Source organism: Ixodes scapularis, unplaced genomic scaffold, assembly GCF_016920785.2.
Source record: "Ixodes scapularis isolate PalLabHiFi unplaced genomic scaffold, ASM1692078v2 PGA_scaffold3__209_contigs__length_174095766, whole genome shotgun sequence".
Classification (NCBI taxonomy): domain Eukaryota; kingdom Metazoa; phylum Arthropoda; class Arachnida; order Ixodida; family Ixodidae; genus Ixodes; species Ixodes scapularis.
Genome location: NW_024609868.1, coordinates 148,949,907 through 148,970,972, shown reverse-complemented (window position 1 = coordinate 148,970,972; position 21,066 = coordinate 148,949,907). Strand labels below are relative to the sequence as shown.

The 21,066-nt window shown below is 46.0% G+C and overlaps 1 pseudogene; it reads left to right on the top strand.

The window, feature by feature from the left end:
* Positions 1–451: 451 nt before the first annotated feature.
* LOC120847662 lies at positions 452–16,329 on the top strand (annotated as a pseudogene).
* The last annotated feature ends 4,737 nt before the right edge of the window (positions 16,330–21,066 follow it).

Below are 21,066 nucleotides of genomic sequence, written 5' to 3'. Positions count from 1 at the left end.
ACTAGGAACTAGCACTCGTCACACCTTGAGCACGAAAAGCACGCACATACGATTTTGTTTTTTTTTTTTCTAAAAGAGCCAAAGCCATGGAAAGCGAAACCGAGATAAACGGGAGTTTTTTTCTCGTTTTTTTTTTTATCTGTATAGTTTTAAACCCTGTACTGCGGCCGCCCGTACAATTTTGTTTCTCACATAATATGACCGATATCAGTTTGATACCTACTGGAAAGGTGCCCATTCAAATATTCTTCGAATTTCGGCAAAAATTACCTTGGTTTCGGTTTATTTCAGATCGGATTGGATTGGCTTTCATTGCTGCAACCAGACACCAACGTCGGACAAACAACGTTTTTTTTAACAACAAATAAACTGAACATGGTAAATTTTTTATCATTTTAAATGTTTTAAAAATTATTCGAGTAATAATAGTACTGATATATAACAAGGCAGAATGAGTTCAATCCAGTCCAACCTTTACGTACCCACGCCGCCCACGCCAGCTGGCCAGTGCTCTTGGATGCTCTGGCAGCTCTGGACTAGTGCGATCGGTGTTCAGGACGAAAGCAGACAAAGACACATCAGGGTTATTTCATTGTCACTATGTTTTACGCGTACGTGATTTACCTTGATGGCGCAAAGGCTATCGTAAGCGTAAACCGCATTAAGAAATTCAAGCCAGCGAGTGGAGGATTTCGACCCCGACGCTCTGAAGAGCGTGTATTGGAAGGCCACTGGAGCGTGCGCCGGGGAAGGCTACTACAAAGCTAAAATCCAGATGCTTTGCGGTAAGTTTTTCTATGCATGAAGGGCTCGAAGCACAACGTTTACTGCTAACCGTTAATGTTCGCGAGCCCCGAGTTGTTTGCCGAATTCACGCGTCCTTAAAATAAGCGAAATCTAAGGACACGTGCAAAGCGAAAAGTTCGTGGGGCCCCGTTCTGGCGTCCCCCGTTCCGGCGTCTAGAATACGCGAAATTCGGTAGGCACGAATATGTCCCTGCGCACGATTTTCAAAGAACTGGGTGGCGAAAGCAAAGGGTTTTTACATTGAACTACAGGGTGGTCCAGATGGCAGCCACGCACTTAAAATAAATCGTAACACGTCGGCTTTGTAAGCTACGACAAAAGTTACACGTAAGTTCAACTAGGTGGTGCATTTAATTTGTAAAGGTATCAACGAAAAGTCTTGTTGAAATAAGGGTTATAGCGCAGGCTAGCTGGTGAACGGCCATACTTGTAAACCCGGATACAAGAGGGGAAAAAAGGGGACAAACACAAGGACTTCGAGACGTAATTCAATGCGCATGTTTTGTTTTACAGAGACACGGGACGACCTGATAGCAGCCCTTAAGAAGAAGCACATGGCGATCCCCATGATTCTGAATTCCAAGTTCGAGGTATATGTGCGCCTTAGGCTGTTTTATTACCTCGTTCTTCTATTCTGTTCAGAACCAGGGGCCTTATGTTGGTATTTTGTGCCCCTTTTTCAAATCGGCTGCAGACTTCACTTCCATTACCTTTGGAAAAGGGGACAGAAAAGCCCAACATATGGCCCCAGTGGGCAGTAATTATGAGTAAAATTGCTTGGTCATGCTCAGGAATATCTTGCATTTTGTTTGCTTCACGAGTAATTGTGTTAATTCATTATGGCTGGTCAGGGCTATTTGTATAGACATTTTTCTTTTAATTGCTTGCTATTCTGATACACAGATCCGGAGGGTAGATACGCTCTATGAAAGCAGACCGCAAACACACAAAGAGCCGCAGCTGGGCCACTCCTGGTCTTGATTGTGCTGTAGCCGAAGTTGTCCCTTTTCAATTTCAAGACACATGCTCTCCTGCTTGGTGTCTCGATCGCATTGTATCTGAAGTTGACCCTCTTTAGTTTTACGAGATGTTTTCGCCTGCCGTAAGTCTCAATCTTGCTGTACTCGAAGTTGCATCTCTTCTCCATTATTGCAAGATGTCCTCGTTTGTCTGGTGTCCTGCTTGCATTGCAGCCAAAATGACCTCTCTTGGACCGTTTCATCCACTTCAATGGTCATCTTGTTACCACTTGCCTGTCTAGCTTTCAACAAACATATTTCCGAAGTGTCCTAGGCACTTCGCTGTCGCTGTGCTTCAGCACACTTGCATAGACGTTCCTCTGGCGAGACCTGCATTCGCTTATTGAGAACGATAGATGATGCTCAAGTTGGGTTCACACAGCTCTCCTCAGCTGTGCGACTGCGACTAGATGTTACACACATTGTCATTGCTATGGTAACATTGGCGTTGAAGCACTGGCACGTGCATAAACACAGCTCTTGCCTGCACTCGTAACTCTCTTGCAAATGCTTACACATGTGTGCTCATGAAACGGATACGATGCCCGGCTTTCGACACCAACAGTTGTGGGTTTGAAACCCAGTGCCGGCGGCATGTATTTCTTTTCTGATATTATATTATGCTGGTACGTGCTCATTTCAAAAGCAGGTTCAAATCCACCGACTAGTGGACGCCTAAAGTGCATAGAGTTTGCTTATAAATGCTATCGTATTTCAAAGTACTTGATTGCAAGTACAAAGTAACTGAGAGGTTATGTACAGTCGGGAGTAAAAGTTTGCAAAGCACGGGAGCACCAGCCGAAAAGACTGGCTGTGCCTTTTCCCGGCGCATTGCCACTCTCAAGACCCGCACTTTGCGCGTACGCTTTCTTTCTTGTTCGTGGTCATGATTTTTTTCGCTTGCTTCCGTTCGACACTCACGAGATGGCAGGGACTGGCGCAAGGTGCCGCGAAATGTTATCTGTAGCATGCGCGAGCTCCATCGCCCATCACGGTGGCTGAGGCAGACGCGGGCCATGATAGCTGTCATAGTGGCACCTTGCGCCGGCCCCGGTTATCTCGTGCACGTCAGGCGTAAGCGAGCAAAACAGACATGACTTAGAGCACGAAAAAAAAACACCTTCTCGGAAGCGTGAATCTTGAGAGTGGCCCCGCACCGTCTGAAGGCGCAACCAGTCATTTTGGCTGACGCTCCCGCGCCCCGCAAACTTTTGCCGGCGACTGTACTTCAACTAAGGTTGGAAGTACCCTGGGTGCAAAGTAGTATAATCGTAATTTGCTTTCTAACTAATGTAGAAGTATTCTTTATACATAATATTTCATCATAGTGTTTCGTTTGACTATACAGTGTTTTCTGTTAACTGGTTCACTTAGCGCAAGACGTACTAGAGTTTGTAAAGGACGATACAGGAATAGACTATATGCAAAATGTAGAGCACCAAGAACTACGTCTGCAATCTTGCTAGCGGCGAGAAAACGAAACTGGTGACCCGACGGGCAAAGACGTCATGTAAACAAGCGACCGCACTTCGTGCGAGAGATGCGATGCCAACGCGTTGCTGCGTTCCGTAGTGAAAAACCTTCAATTACATAAACAGGGTTCACTTTTTTTTTTAATTTGTTATTTGAGATTTTTGACAGAAACAATCGGTGTCAACACGTGGACGTTATCGCGCAGCGTGAAGCCATTTACTACTATTGAAATGGGCTCTAACCTTTTCACGAAGTTGTACCAAATTCGTTTCTTAACTCCTCTCTTTTTTTATTCTTCTCTTTTCGGAACGTTGTAATGACAGCCTGCGTTTTTCTTAAAAGCGGCCCTGCAAGGACTTTTTACTGGTTTTTAATTTGCACCGAACCTGAGTGCAGTGAACGTAGTAACTTAATGAAGGGTGATTTCAGATAAGATCGACCAAAGGGTGGCTGGTCGACATTTCTAAATCAACTGATGTTTTTATATGACATTGTCTAGTGTCTGGTATAAACGAATCCACACTTAGTTTTGACCAGAAAAAAAATTTGGAGACAAGAAAAATCGTAAGGCAGGGAGAGGTGGACAGTTGCAATAACGCGCACTGATGGAGGGGGCAAGTTTGAAAATGAATAATTAAAACAATAAAATTAGGAGAATTTTAAAACGTTTTACAAACAAACTATGGGTACAACTTGCTTGTAATATAAAGTAATAATATTGATTAAAAATTTATTTAGTTTTCTAAAAATTGCCAAACATGCCTGCTCGAACGACAAATGGCAAACTTTGGAAATCTGTATCTCATGAAATAATTTAATTATTATTACATAACTTGCAGACATTATTTTACTAATATATGGCTATTATTGAAAAAATAAATAAGGTATCTGAGTGACACAATAGTTACAATATATTTAGGCAAACATGGGAAAAAAATCAAACAAAGAAAAATTCCAATGCGAATAAAAAAAAACACCACCTTCGATTTTTTTTAAATTTGGGTACCCTGTTAGACTCTATTTCGGCATTCATTTCTATTAAAAACATGTTGCATCATTGCACTGTGAAAGAAGAAACAACTCCCCAAAGTAGGGTCCTTTTTGAAAGCCTACACTTAGCAGTGTCCTATACAAGAAGTGACTCTGAGTTCCAGTTTCATGAAACTTGCACAAATCTTTTAAATACATTTATTCAGATGAGGTCATTGATAAAAAGAGCGATCGGTCACACAGTAAAAGGGAGGAGAAACTATATACAGCATTTTACATAAGCGTACAAAGTGGTATCATATTAGAGATTAATGATTTGAGAAAAGATGATGCAGTGTGAAGTTGTACCTTCCGGTATATTTTACATTTAGAGTAAAATAAATAACTTTACTTCCACACACAAAAACAAAGATATAATAGTAAGATATTTAGGTTGGCTGTGTATTTACGATTACAAACAATTTCAGGTGACGGATGCCATAGTGCCTAACTGGAGCAGCTTTGATGCTCTCGGTGTATGAATGAATCGTGGCAAGCCGATATATTTTATCCTGCTCGAGGATAACATTTTGGGATTTTTTTTTATAGTGATCAGATAAAAATTATTGGTAACCACCAACAAAAACAGTAGGTTAAATACCCCGTGAAGAAAAATGTGATAAATAAGATGTCCCTGCATTCAAAATGAGCAGTCCTTGGGAAATCAAATTCGGCACTTTACGCTAAGGTTTTCCTCGCTGTACCCATTTAATAAAGTTGCTTCCAAGCAGATCCGACTGTCCGTGCTACATATACGTCACAGGTCCCTTCTGTTGATGACTTGCTGAGCCGCCACGCGTGCCAAGACTGAATGCCAGGGAAGGCGCGCACCGTCAGCCACTCTTCTTTTTTTTGTTCACGATACCGAACAACCTCATTTTCGTCCAGGTATACAAGATGCACGCCTTTCAGTTTCTTTGATAGAACGCTCACCATTGTCCTGGCCGTCTGAATTGCGCTTACTGAACGTTCTCTCAGGTTGTTCAGCGTGGCCTGGTGCTTCACGAGTCCGCCAACTCCGTCACATGCATTTTTCCCATGTCCAGATGCAGAAAATAACCACTGGGCTTGTGGGCAATCGTCCTTTGCAAATTGGTGAAGCTGGTAGCGATTCTTGAAATGACTGGCGGCGCCGTCACTTACGTACGTCACGTACGAGTATACCGCAACGTTGTCTTCAACCCACTCCTTCACTTTTTCTAGAGCCAAGCAAGCGTGAGCGGCGTCGTGACACAGGCCCTCACTGATGATGGCAAAGCTGTTTGTAGATTTTCTTGTCGTCACTACACATGTAAATATCGAAACTTGTTTTTTTTTTCCAGTGATATGCTTGCACTTCGTCAGGAAGCACGATGGTCCAGTTTTCAGCAAAGTCAAAATGAAAGACAATGCTCCCGCGTTGCATGCACTGTTTTTCATCGTAGATCGCTTTACCTTGCGTTTGCCGGATATGGTTGTGAAGTACCCAACTTCCAACCGTCACTTGGATGACTTTTAGGAAAGTCTCAGGTTCCAAAGTTTTTTTCACAAGGTCGCCGGACTCCCATGTTGCAAGCACAATCTCTTCATCCTCCGGGATATCAAGTTCCTGGAGTGTAAGAAACTGGCCTTTTGGGCAGTGATCACAGTCTCGTTGAAGGCACAGTTCTGTTGCTGGGTCGCACAGAAATGCCGAGTTCATTTCACCAGTGTTGAATGTTGAGCCTGTAACGTTCTCTACAGCGGCAATACAAAGATAATAATTGGCGCAGCGCACACAAACGCACACTTCCTGGTGTGGAATACATTGGACCCATCTAGGGCGCAACGAATAAAATTTCGTTAGCCCAACGCCGGAGTCGGGATGCTTGTCTTTGTATATACGGAAGGCCTCTCGTATTGAGCGTGTCATGAAGCGCTTTGGCACGAACGTTTTCTCTCCGTTGAGCATGACAGAGATGACGTCCTTCTGGTTGGGACTTTGGCGCGAACATTGTAGCTCGTCTTTCGTGAAGTACTGTAGGGCAGCAGACAGGTTCTCAGGGCTCACCTTGCACCTCGTGTAAGGATCCGGCTCATACCACACGCCATGCTTTTCCTTGAGTTTTCGGGATTTACTGATGAGGTACATTGAGGCCTGTGGAATCACCTTTTGAACCTCATTCTTCGTCTGTGTTGACGGCAGGAGTTTAAGCAGTTGACAACGTTCCCGGAGAGAGGTGGCGGTTTCAAAGGCCTGCCGAAAGTTGTCCACCCACTCAGTGCATGTGGAGCATGTTGGTTCGGACGACCCCGATGGTGCGTCCCTGTCGTACGCAATACGTAGCCTTGAGCGTATATTCTTGACAGCAACCTGCTCCAGTTCTGTCTGCTTTCTCTTGACATAGGCAGGCCTGTCCCGACTTCTTACGACGCTCTGTTGTCTCAGCGGCGACACATCTGTAGGTAGTATGCTGCGATTTAGATCTTCAATTGCTTCTTCAGCTGGCACAAATATGTCAGGGCACTGCTCTGAGCTTCGTATCGAGATCTCCTTAGTGATGTGCATGAAGCAATGGTAGCACAGGTAGTCCGTCGCACTCACTTTGGTGGAACAGTCAGGCGGAAGAATTTGCTTCAACGAGTTTAGGTCCAACTCGCCAACACTTCGAAAATTCCGCTGCTTTGGTATAGTCTTTTTGTGTTTGCAAAAGTAATCTGCACAAAACACTCGTTCGGAGCTCCAGGACGTCTTCATAATGTATACATAAATAATAGAAATTAAACCCCAACTGATGGCATATAATTGCCAAGTGAAAGAACTACTGGGTGCACAAGTGACAAGTCCGAGGCTGAGGAGCTCACTCACTGCAAACGTACATTTGAAAAGAGAGGTCACAACTGAGGCTGTCGGCAAAGCTTGATCCACGTCAAAGGAAGAAAGAGGGAAAGTCTCCAGACAAAAAATTGTGGTCAGCGGCCTTCGAAAAAGACTTTCCGGAATCGCACTGTCGTCCCTCCACGCGCTGATATGAAAGCACCCGAGCTTCTACCACGTGGTTCATGACACAGCCTGAGCCATGTCGGCGACCGGTTCGCGAGGGGTTGGCGGTGGGGTTACGTTGATGGTCACTCGGATTAGCCCTTGCTGTACTGAGCTACCGCCTGCAGTGCCTTATCGCCGGCTGGTGTCAACAACGAGAACACACACACCCTGTCTACACCAAAACTACAAGCGTTCACCGCACACGCGTCGCCGCCGCTTTTAAGCTTTTGTGAAATTGCTTTTTTTTGCCGCGGAGAACCGCCTTATCTTAACTACGCGCCTGAAATCCTTCCAGGCGGGCGTACACAATATCAAGCGTTTCGAGAAATGCCCGTGGAGTAGAACTATGGGAAAATTCGGAGCCCGCGATGTCGATATCGTCGCCGTTGTGTTAGTACGCCGTCGCGTACTGCAGTCCCCCGTTGGGGGAGGGGGGGGGGGGCGGTCTTACTACGATAACATGGCGACAGTGTTTACACTCTATGTATTTGCGCGAGGCTCGAGTATTTGGGGATGATGCTGCCGGTTGGTGTGCCCCTGTGTGCCTGATATTATCGCCCGTGACGCCAGCGAGTGAGATGGCGACAGGCATGACTGCTCAGTAAACAGGCGTCGGCGGCCATGTTTTGCTGGTTGAAGCGAACCCCCTTGTCCTTGACAGCGAGCGGGGAAATGCGAAAAAAAGATTGTATCGGCCGTTTTGCCAGAACTAGCGACGAGTGTCGTCTGCCGTTTCCGGCAAACTATTTTGCCATAATCGTGAGCTTAGCGAGGAAATGATTTTTCCTAGCCACAGAACACTACCACGCAGAAAGGGAATGCTTGAACATGTTTTTGTTCTGGATATATATCAGGAATATATATGAGAGAGAGAGAGAGAGAGAGAGATGAAGGTAGAGCGGAAGAGGGAATAGCATATAGTGTCGCAGGAGAATAAAGTAAACAAAGTTCCTAGTGGCCGATGGCTGCATGATCTTTTCTCGGATCACTAGTCCGTAATATGATACCTCTTTGTACACAGTAGTTTCTCCTTAATTTAAGTGTGTGAACGATTTCTTTAGTTATCATTGGCCTCATCTGAATAAAAATATATAAAAGATGTGTGTTGGTTTCATGAAACTGGAACTCAGAGTCAGTTCTTGTATAAAACACTGCTAAGTGTAGGCTTTGAAAAAGGACCCTACTTTGGGGAATTGTATCTTCTTTCTCAATAAAATGATGCAACATGTTTTAATGGAAATGAATGCCGAAATAGAGTATAACAGGTTACCTAAATTAAAAAAAAATCGAGGGTGGTGTTTTTTTTTTATTCGCATCGGAATTTTTCTTTGTTTGATTTTTTTTCCATGTTTGACTAAATATATCCTAACTAGTGTATCACACAGATACCTTAGTTATTTTTTAAATATGAGCTATATATTAGTAGAATAATATCTGCAAATTATATCATAATGATTAAATTATTTCATGAGATACAGACCTCCAAAGTTTGCCATTTGTCGTTCGAGCAGGCATGTTTGTTAATTTTTAGAAAAATAAATAAATTTTAAATAAATATTATTACTTTATATTACAAGCAAGCTATACCCATAGTTTACGCCTAAAACGTATTAGAGTTCTCCTAATGTTATCGCTTTAGTTATTCACTCTCAAACGGGCCCCCTCCATCAGTGCGCGTTAATGCAACTGTCCACCACCTCATGCCTTACGATTTTTCCTGTCCCCAAGTATTTTTTCTAGTCAAAACTAAGTTTGGATTCGTTCATACCAGACACTAGACAATAACATATAAAAACATCAGTTGATTTGAAAATGTCGACTAGCCATCCTTTGGTCGATCTTATCTGAAATCACCCTGAAACTTTTCTTTTCTCGAAATTCGCTTTATTTTAAAAGTTATTGGCAAATTAAAATTACAAAAACAAGCAAAAAATAACCTCCTTCATGACTGCCTTGGTTGCTTGAGTGGCCATGAACTAGACGAGGGGTAGTAAGATTAGCGAGCGCTCACGGGCTGCCGCACTCCGTGTCGGCGGAGCGAGAGGGCGCCACTAAAACATGTTCTGGATAGGCTGTATGTAGCGGGCGGCCAGAGCGGCGCTCAATGCTTTTGCTGCGCGATTAAAGACTAATTTGGCATGGCACTTCATTGGCCACAAACGACAGCAAACACGGGGTAAAGATCAGTTCAAAATGGGAGCCACTTCGCGCTGCCGCACCGCGAAACGGCCAAACCGCAAGGCAAAGCTTCTCACCGAAGGCCTTCGGAACGCTCAGAGCTGGTCGGATCCTCCAGCCCGTAAACGACCGCAGCGCCGCCGCATACATCCGAGACTTTTCCGTGTCGGCGCCTGATCCCACTACTCTTTTCTAGTGTGCGCCGCCTTTTCCACCGCTTGGTGGCGGGTATGTCGACGGGTCATTTCTTGTTTCCGTACTTTATAAACTGCATTCGTTTCTTTTCGGATATAAAATACTGAACAAAAGCTACTTTTATAAATAATTGAAACGGTTCGCGCCGCTTATATTTAGTATTTCGACTAAAAAGAAGCTTTTAGCGGCTCTGACCAGTAGTAAGCCCAGGACCTAAAACGTCACATTTTGGGCGCTTTCGGTACCGTGGGTCGCCCCCGTCGTTGAAGGAGGTTTCCGCGTCGTCCGGTTAAAATATCACGCTCTGATATTTAGTTACTCTGTCCGTGCCCACTGGCTTGCCCGAGCCCCAAGCGACGTGGAAACAGCAAAAAAAGTAGACGCTTAAATATGATTGCAGGGCCCCTTTAATGCGCAAGCAGTTCGATGCGTGCGGACGAGACCAAGGCTGTTAAGCGAGGTAAAAAGGTGACAGTTTTAATAATCTATGCCACCAACCATAATTGAAGATATGTATGGTGCACAGTGAACGACAAAACCTGAGAGCACCACAGAGCCCTCATATTAACGTCATGTACTTCAAAAAAAAAATAATTACTTTGGAAAGCAAGAAAACAATCTCATTGCTTTGCAGAGATTGTGACACTTGATCTTGCGTCGGTAAACAATGTTTGTAAAACACCTTTAAAACTAAAGAGGAGAGTTTGTAGATATATATTCTTGAATATTTAAAGCACAGTCATGTAGAATAAAACACACAATAGACACTGACGACGTGTCTGTTTCCTGAACACACGCAGAGACGGGATTTTGCTGCCTTTTTTGTTGGACGCCACGTTCGATTACGTCAAATGTGGCCTTAGATTCATTGCAGTGGCTAAAGCTTCGATGTAGGCGGCGGCTAAATACATTACGTTGTGGACGTCGAAGCAACGCAGGCGTTGCCAACTTCAGCCGCAGCCGAGGTAGAACATTTTAGTGCAAAGGACCTCGGGAGGTAGTTTTGAGGAAGTCAATACTTATTCTACCGGGGTTGAACAAATTTTCATTCATAGCGGAACATCCATCAACTGTGTTGAGGTCAATACTGTCTGAAACTATTTTGAGCTCTGCAACGCCTAAAAAATATTGCCGTGAGCACAGTTTCCTTTAAAAAAACACAAAGCATTCCAAAAGAAAAAACATTTCGCCAGTAACAACTAAAAAAGAAATACTGTACTAACTTTGAGTCGCATGTATTGGCGTGGAGCAGTCTACCGCTAAACAGTTAGCTTCATGCGTATTTGCATTGAAAAAAATGAATTAAAGTGTCCTCGGAGATGAAAGGTATGACTGCTTAGTCCCTTGTCCACGTTGGATAATCGGAAGTAAAAAAAAACAACAAGTTTTTGAATCGCACTTAGTTGCAGAGTGTCCATTCCTGGGAAATGCTGAGAAACCGAAACTCAAGATACTTGACACTACCAAGATGGCCGTGTGCACAGTGCTGTTAGACCACCAAGCTGTTTCACACAAGGTCTTATTTCCTGAAATGGCAGTGAATATCGGATATATGGTCATGGGCACCTGGAAGCATTTTTTCAGGGAGAGAGAGCAATCACAGATAGAGGGCTGGAACCTACACCTCCTAAAAAGATAAAGAGGGGGGGGTGCAATTTAATGTGAACTACGTCTGTCCCAATCCCGTGTTGGAAGTTTATATTAAATATCGAGACACCTGGACCTTTCTTCCTTTTCAGATTGAAATGTCGCCGCCCTCTGCGGTGGGCAGCGAGGGCGAATGCAAGAAGAAGAGGAAGACAGAGGACGGGACGTCCGGTGTATCGCTCGTGGACCACGCCCGACTCGTGGAGAAACTAAAGACAGCAAAGCAGAGGGTTGTGAACCTGGAGCAGGAGCTCCAGATTGAGAGGGCATTGTCACGAAGACTGCAGGAGCAGCTGCTGGCACCGCTGGGTAAGCGTGTAGGCACTTTCGGTTGCCCACTTCACACACTACATGTTATGTGTACTCGCACTTTATCCAGGAGATCAAAACAACCTTTAATTTTTTCTTGGTCGCAAACAAAATTAAGCATATACTGCTGGTTTGCTTCAATGTATCAATCAGTTCAAGAGGTGTCTATAATTCTCTTTCCTTCGTTTAGGTTGCAAATGGAGCTTTGAGAGTTTGTTCCTTGTTGCTGATGACCCCGTTTTGCTCCGCAGCACTCTTGCATTGACCAGAGAAATACTTTTCTGCAGTTCGTCAAACAATCATGTCCACACCAAGACGTTATTGTCCGTCACATAGATGAGGCCTTGAAGTGTAAAAGGTTTGTGCAGTCAGTCACAACATTGTAACTATGCACTTTCCAATGAGCCCGGCCAGAGTACATCCTTTCGTCATTGGGGAGAAAGGAGTTTTTTTTTATTGAGGAGGAGGAGGGAGTGAAGAAGCTGGTCGAGGCATTACCACATCACCGAGGCTGAGCTTTAATCGGGTGGCAGATTGTGCCTAGCGATGCAACTGGGCAACTGGTCGAAAGGTGACCAGACGGTCTGCTAACAGCATTGGATTTCGCCCGAAAGATTCAGCTTACGTCTCGCCAACCGTCGGAAATACTTGTCATGAATATTCATTAGTTATTTACTGGTACTTCTGTTATATTCATTAGTTATTTACTGGTACCCCCGGCCCGCACGCGGGGAATAGACCGATTTCACACCTAGTTTGAGTACGCCACCACTGCCGACATGCATCGTGGGAGCTGTAGTCTTTCTGCACGCGCCACAACCCTGCTGGAGGTCTGCGCGAGCAGAGCACGAGGCGGCATGAGCTGTCTCGTGAACTGGCATCTGCCTCCTACGGACTACAGTTATGGTGGCGTCACGCATGCGTGGAACACTTGGTGAGATTGGTCTATTCTGAGAGAGACTGTCCCTCGTTTGGCCGCTCTGCCTTGAGATCGCATTGCCTTGTCGCTTGCCTTCTCTTAATCCTCTGTTTTTCTATCTCATTACCATTGCAAGCCCGGCTTTAGTTAGAAAACCGCAGCCAGCCGAGGGGCGGTCGGAAGACTTCCGCGGGCCGTATCGGTTTGGAGACCTCTGGTCTATGTCGTAAGGTGTTTGCATCCACACTATAGACCGACACGCTGTTTACAAACAAGCCTGCATTTGCCCACACCAGGTGTGGGCACTGCGCGTGCGGAGAAACCAGATCTGCGTGAGGTGAAGCTTTTGCACATGCGCCGTGGCGACAACAGCGCCACCGCAGAGGCGTGACATCGGAGCCGCGTGTTGGTTTATAGGGAAAAAATGATAAAATTCATTGTGATCAATCTGTTAGGAAACCGATTTATCCAGTCCCTCCATTCAAAGGGCCATCATAGCACCAGATTTTTGTGGTAAATGCTATTTAACCTATACATACATCTATTTCTAGGTTCACCTTGGCCATGGTGTTCTAGTGGAAAAGGAGAAGCTTTCATACATCATGGGAGCCCGGGGGGACTCCATGTTCATTAAGAGGCGACCAAGCTGGTCTTCGGCCGGGAAAACCTGAATGGCCGAAGTACGACTGGGGTGCCATGCCGGCGCTTTAAGGGCGCCGTGGCCAAGAGGGCGCTGACACCGGCCAAGTTGGGAGCAGTCCGGAGTAAGCGCCCACTTTTCACAGGTGTCTCATACTTGAGACAATCGAGCCTGATGGCTAATAAGACAAAATTAATGGGATAAAATATTCCAAGGCTTTCAGATGTTTCAGTGTTATAGGCTGTTGAAGGGTCATAGTTCGACTAGCTCTAGCCTTAGGAAGAAAAATAGTGATCTTGTCACGGTCATCTAGGTTGCTTGGTGGTTTGATGTATTCACACTGTGGAGGTTTTATAGTAACATGCTCTGCGTTGAAAATATCTGCTAATCCCCACAAGTTTTGGAGGAGGTCCCTGATATCAGAGGCCCGCTCGCAGGACTTCCTACTGGCTCGTGGAGTAACAGTGAGCCCCTCGTATCTTTTTAGAAAAACTGTACTGGGAGGCACCTATTCTCTCTTTTGTAACGAACAGGCCACTAGCAAAGTTGTGAAAGTCAGTCTGTTTGATCACTAGAACTGCTGCAACCCAACTATGTCTGACTCTGTCCTTTTTTGTACTGCCCATATTTTCTGAACCGCCTTCTCGTCGTGGGTGTTCATCCTTTCTAGTCTATTACAGGCTCAGTTTTCTTACCAGAGAAGTAGCTCGTATGACTGGACCATTGAAGGGTCATGACACGGATATTAAATTAGTTAAATGGTTCTTGATGTGAAATCTGTGTTGGAAATATATATACATGCCCATAAAGAGCAATTGCGCCTCAATCTTTCTTTTGCACAAAAAATGCTGGCCGAGAATTGTGTGTTCAGTGTTGCTTTCACTCGTTTCCATGTTGACATTGTGGGGCATGAAATATATTCGAGGTTCTAGGCAATCGGAGGCCCATGTTCATTACTGAAAATAGATAATTGGTTTTATAGAACATACTTTTATTTTAATTAACAGGCAGGCAAGCTGGTTAAGGATACACGTGGTAACCCGGGAACGTGGTGACAAAATGGGACAGACAGACCCGAAGCTCTGGAGCTTTGTGTGTTTCTTTTCCTTTTTGTCCCCCCGCTCCAGGGTCTATAATTTTTACAAGCACTGAAATGCAAGGAACACACTGTTGAGCAAACTTCAAGTGCATAGTTGTGGAAGGTCACACTAGGTCTGTTCGATTAGCCTGAACCGGCCGATCTACAGGATGAAACAAGGAGACGGCAGGCTCTTTAAATCGACCGGAAAACTCGGTTTCTTAACCTATCGCGCTACGACTTTGTGCAGCGTCGCCCACAGATGGTGCATTCTTTTTTTGTAAAATTTGCAAAGAGCGAGCTTACCTGAGGAAAAAGTAAAGAAAGAAAAAGGCTTAGCTCCTACGGAAACATAGCTAAGTCCAGACAACACTTCGCCGTTTCGCACGGGACACAAGAGATGGCGCAACGAACGCCGCCAACGAACAAGCAAATTGGCGCTGAGAGCCAGCATTTTTAGCAGACTATCTTTTCGACTCAAAAGCGACGCGCGTTCCGCAGGCGGCGACAGTCGCAGAAACAAAAACAGGCTCGGTAACAACGAGGAACTGCAGTTCCTTGTCTGCTATATACGCCGGCTCTCGGCGTCGTCTGCTCGTTCGTTGGCGTCAGTTGGCGTCACGACCGCTTGCGCCATCTCTTGTCTCCCGTGCGAAACGGCGCCGTGCCGTTTGCAGACCGGTGGCGATTATCGAAACTGGGAAGTTCACGCTGGAGGCGGGACAACTGAAGCTGCTCCCTGTCGTTCGCGCTCCGTCCACGACTAGACTACGACTCGTCCGCACTGAGGATATCAGTCCCGTCATCATCACTGCCACTTTCTCGAAGCACATCGGTGGCGGCGTCCAACAAAATCTCGCACTTCGCAAATGACAGGATCAATCGCATCTTCTGCGCTTGCTCGGTGATCGCGTTGGACGTCACGGGTAGGGTCAGATTGCACACTTTTGCAGCGTACGTTGCAAGCCTGACTTCCAACTCCGGAACCAGACTTTGGCCTACGGAAGCCTCTTTGTTTGCCGTCACAGTTTAAGAGCCCGCGCCACTGCTGACTCCACTGGAGCATCACCCCCTCCTACGGGTCGAACATGCGTCGAACAGCGCAGTTGTTGGTTGCTTCTGAGTGAACGAGCACTGAAAACCTAAACTGCCCGGATCACCCGTGTCAATACAAAAAGAAACCTAGTTAGCGCTCTAGCATGATCTCGTCACTCGATCAAACGATGTGCTACCGTGAATCGCACGAAAAACTGCGAAAAGCCGCGGGGTGAGTGAGCCGGTGAGGCTGTTCTTCCAGCGGCCTCCGGAGTGGCTCTTACAAGAAGTGCCGCCACCCCCCGGGAGTCGGGCGTGCCGTGCGCTGTTTACCGCCATATATTTTAGTTAATTTCCGAATCGCTATCAATAATACTTGTTCACGCGAATAAAAAATAATCTGTAAAATGAGCACGAAGAATAGTGCAATGTTAGAGTTACAGCCGGCTGAACTCGTAACAAACCGAGGTATTCATGATATCGCAGTTGTCTCGTTTTTCCAACGGTGGAATGCTTTGGTTCGATTATAAGTCGACCCCCCCCCCCCCACACTTCAGATTTTCAAAAATTGAACAAAAGGTCGACCTGCATTCGTGTAAATACGGTATTGTTTTAAGCAGACTGCCTAATCACGTTTAAGTTGCTCTTGGGGGTTACATGGTATCACAACATATTAACAAAGCATAAATTGTAGTGAAAATTGCTTCAATTATAATTGCAGGAAGTAAAATATTTAATTTTTCAGGCAACTATAGATATACATGAGAGCAATACATGACTTATTGTTGTATTCTTTTCCTTTGCAGATGCCTTCAACGAGTACATCCGGAGACATCCTCGGGAGGCATCTCCGGGAAAGAGGGCAGCCCAGATGAACCACTATGTGCGGGAGCTGCTGCAGGATATTAACAAGAAGCTTGACTTCTAGGCTTGCTTAGAGGTCAAGCTTCTTGTTGATTTTCTGCAGTATGCCAATTTGCTTTCATCATGACTTGCAGCGCGACTGCAGTGCTTGTCCTGTATTATCTCCTCTGTTTGTCCTTGTCCGAGTCGCGCTGTAAGTCATGATGAACTCTTGTCAACTCGTCCAATTTCGCTTTCCTTGAATATACATATAACCTGAAATTACCTGGCTCAAGCTCATTCTTTGCATGACAAATGCATGTGAATTGTTAGACCTGCATAGATCCATACGTCAATATGCAAACCATTAACACCATGCTGATTCTCATTACTGCATCCAAACAGATAAACCCATAAAGATATAGGTTTCTCTATCTGAACAGGTGGTTCTGTATAAATATTGGTTCCTATATCTAAATGGGTCAACCTGTAAGGTACGGGTTCCTATACCTAAACGGGTCAGCCCGTACAGGTACGGGTTCCTGTATCTGAACGGGTCAACCCGTACAGGTACAGGTTCCTGTATCTGAACGGGTCAACACGTACAGGTACAGGTTCCTGTATCTGAACGGGTCAAGCCGTACAGGTACAGGTTCCTGTGTCTGAACCCATACAGGTACGGGTTTCCATTAGCATACGGGAGACCCGTATCCCATAACACCGTATGATTTCTACGGGTCAACCCGTATGAATTTTTATACGGGTTTTTTCAGTAGGGTGTTCTTGATTCAGAAAGTGCCTCAGCTGTACAAATGCATATGCAATAAGGGCACTTGCCAAGGCTATTCTACTCAGCTCTGTGCAGGTTAACCAAAGTTAGAGTATAGAAGTACACACTCACTGACACCATGAGAAAGGCAGGGAGAAGTCTCCGTTGTTCGACCTCCAGCCCGTCTGCTACCTTCGATGACGTTTCAGCGCCTGATGAGCCTGGAGTGAGCACATCTGTCCAGAGCGGGGTGAAAAGCACAAGCACGTGCTGGAGGACGCCCAGCCATTCTCTTTTTGTCATCGGATATACTACATATTTTTAGTAAGACATATTTTTAAGTGAGAAAAAGTATTGCAAATATGCAGTCCACCTTAAAGATAACAACAGTTGCCATTCACCATTTTCCAAATCAGTGCTCCCACCTATCGGAACATCTACACATGTGGTGCGTGAGTGGGTTCAGGACTGAGAGGCTAGAAAACGAAGCGCTTACAAGGCTTGTCTGGCACTTCCAACCATGCGGATAAATTCGTCGCAAACCCCCAATTTCTAGACAAAATGATTTAGAATGAGCAAATCTTGTCTACGCCCGAGGTAAAACATTGAATTGTGATTCTCCCATATTATCCGAGCCATCCTTCAAACTGCGGTACCACCTGCAAACAAACTATGTTGTGCTGCGGCACGCGTCCATGCTGCCTGCTTCAGAGGAAAACCACTGCTCGTGTTGAAGACGACATCCCACAATGTATAGGCAACAATGTTTAACAAACTAAAAAAACATTGATAACATTCAATAGACACAGATGTACAGTAAAACCCCCTTATCTTCGTGGCCCCTATTTCTTCTCGAATCGGTCACAGAGGACATAATTGCAGCCACTGAATTCCGCAAAATTAAAGGCTGCGAAAATTAAAGGTTTGCCAACATTAAGGGGTTTAATGTTCTTCCGTGTGTCACATGATGTTAACATTTCAAGGAGGCTGAAGGTATTGGTTCAAGAAAAAATTGAACTATGAAAATAAATGCCCTTCTCCAGGTTAGGCATGCAAGGTTCTTTTGCACTACCTATAAGGTGGCAAGTTTGTTTCGGCAGAGCCTTTGGTAAAACGGAGCCACAAAAGTAGCTATACTTGGCGACAACTATTTCGTGCTGCATTATAAAGCTAGAGTAGATTCCACAGTGCTTCAGCACAGCACTGTTTGTTGCGAGAGCATATGTGGTTTAGTGTTGCATCCCATTTGCATGATCTAGAGAAACTAGCGCTGACAGAGTTGGAGCACTCCAAATAATAACAGCCGACTGTAGAAGCATTGAGAGATGCACACATGCGAACTGTGCATTTCTTAAAAGTGGATTCGAGCAAAGGTAAAAACAATTGTATACTTACGACGGCCATACTTGCCTTTCCGAAGCACGACCACTTTTCCTCGGTAGCACCATCCAGTAAGAAGCACCAGCAACACGCCCATGAGACGCCGCCGACTCCTGGATTGAATGACGACCCGCCTAAGGTCTTGGAAGGAGATCCGGAACACTGCTTTAGGCCAGATGTTGTATCTGGTGGGGCAGGGACTAAAAGTAAAAATTAACAAATTTATCTGAAGCGCTACATTCCTATAGGATAGCAGTATTTTTTTGAGGCCAGTGATGCGTTTTAATTAAACACAAATGGTTGGTTTATATGATGAACCAGCAGCCCCTATTTTGCTTAAATGTAACGCACTGTCGAACGTTACGTCCGACGGAACCCGAAATAAAAATTAGTTACACCCAACGTAACTGTCAGGCATTCGAGTTACGTACGACGTAACTCGAAATAAAAATTAAAGTTACCGTATTTACTCGAAAATAGGTCGAACTCTATTTGTTGGACCCACCGAAAATAAAATTTAAAAACAATAATTCAAATATAGGTCGACCTTTTTTTATTTTTAAGAACAGGGGAAATTTTGGGCAAAAGAAACAAACCTTTATTTACCTCACTCTCAGCTAAATCACGGGGCGATGCCAAAAACTTCATCACCGTCAGAACTTCTCGACATGCCATCGTCGTCCGAAGCTTCGTCAGCTTGGTAGACATCCTCGCAAATTCGCAACAATACTTCACTGACACCGTTGTAAAATGACAACAGGAAACGAAAGAAGGTGCGAAGCGACGAGAGACATAACTACAAAGCCGCCGTTTCGCCATGAGCAACACGCGAGCCGAGCCGCAGCAAGCAACTAACAAAAGTAACATCTTTTTTTTTTTCTTTTTTTGTGCGCGTTTGCGAGGATGGAGGGCAAATTGCATGGCGCATCGCGTTCATCTCCTTTCCCATTGCCCAGCAAGGGGAACGCTAGAGGCGCGATGGCGAAATCCAACGCCCGAGGGGTGCGCGCGATAGCGACACCGGCCACCACGGTTGTTTTTGGTTGTTTACCAAAAGCTTTTTGAAACAAGGAGCGGCGCGGCTCTACGGCAACGCCGGCTCGGTGACTCGATAGCTTCATGCCTCCGGTAGGGTCGCAAAATGTCGAAATTCTTTAGTCACAATTTCCGGAAAAAAAAAAGAAAAAAAAAAAAAAGGTCGACTTATATTCGAATAAACACGGTAGTTAGCCGCGCGACGAGACACACATTATGAAAGCGATTGGTGCGAGCGACCAAGGCGATGAGCGATGTTTTCTAGAAGCCCAAGAACCGAGCGGCGCAAGCAGCGAGAGTGAGAAATCTTCGTCGCTCGGCGCCGGCACTCGTAGCTTCTCGCCGTCGCTCGTCTCGTTGATCGCTATATTGCTTACATGCCGTTCAGAAAGGCGCTCTAAGTGCTTACCATTGCATTGGGACCAGCCTCGCATCCAACCGTAACCAGTCTTGACTTTTTTTTTAAAGCCGCCGAGGTGGAAGTTAACCATCGTACATGCACCGTTTTTAAGCATGGCTCCTCGTTCATTGCTCGATTTATATTCTCCGTAAATGACAAACCGCAATAAAGCCCAATTATTCTAGTTCAAAATTGTTACGAACACTTGGCACGCATGCTTACGCTGTAGCGCACCTAACGTAATTTAAAAGTAGAACGAAAACGGGACGAGATTCGCTTACCGCTCCACGGAGACAGACGTCTTCGGATCCTAGGCCTCACGGCCGAACTGGGAAGTCGCCTGCGGTCCGGCGATCGGACGAGTCGAGCCGGCCTGACCCAGGCTGACCACGCCTGGTTGAACTATGAGAGGCGCCGTCGAGTTGAGAGCCAGAGACGCAGTAGAAACGGACCGTAAAACCTCTGTCCCCCAAAACGCAGAACGAGCCAGCGACGCCAAAACCGCCAAAACCACTACGTCGCCATGTCCGCGACGACCGGAAGCGTGGAAGCCGGGAAGTTAGAAAAGCCGCGACAGCGGAAGCCACTGGGCGGAAGCTTTACGTTACGGTTTCGCTTTTCTCCGACGCCGGGTTTGCGGCTGGTTGCGACGACGTGAGGGGCCACAAAAAGACGCCGAGTTGACCGAGTACGAGTCACGGCCCACGATACGAGCAACGGGCCGTTTGCCGCTGTCGACCGGCGATGCGGTATCCGCGGCTTGGTGTCACGATCGGTTTGTTGCCGTGCACGCTGACTCAAAGCTCGAAGTTACGCAGTTCCGTTCCGGCACCAGCCGCACCACGTTTTCCGGTGCATCGCACGTGGAGGCCTTTCGACGCATTCAGCATTCAGTGACCGTAAAGATGGTGCCCGCTGTTTTCGGTGCTGTGGAAGAAGTTGCGAGACGGAAGGAGCGTCGAAACCAAGGCGTTTAGGACTCCAGGCCGGGCCGCCGGTTCACTCTGAGCGAGAGGCGACGTGTGTGCGCACGCTTTGAGGAAGCCTCCGCGTTTCGCCGCGCCAGAACTCGCCGATCGCGACCGGACCCCGAGTCCGAGAGGCTCTTGCGCAGCCAGGAACGGCACCGATGTAGGAGCTGCTCGTTTTGCGCTACCATGCAGTGCTCAACAGTGCTCGGGGCTCTCGGTGTCGTTCGTGCTTGCACCGATGTCTTTGTGACCCCTTCGGACGCGCAAGTCGTACTTCGCAAAGGTTTGGACGGGGCCACCCACACCGAGCAGCTCCGCTATATTCCGCTTAGTTA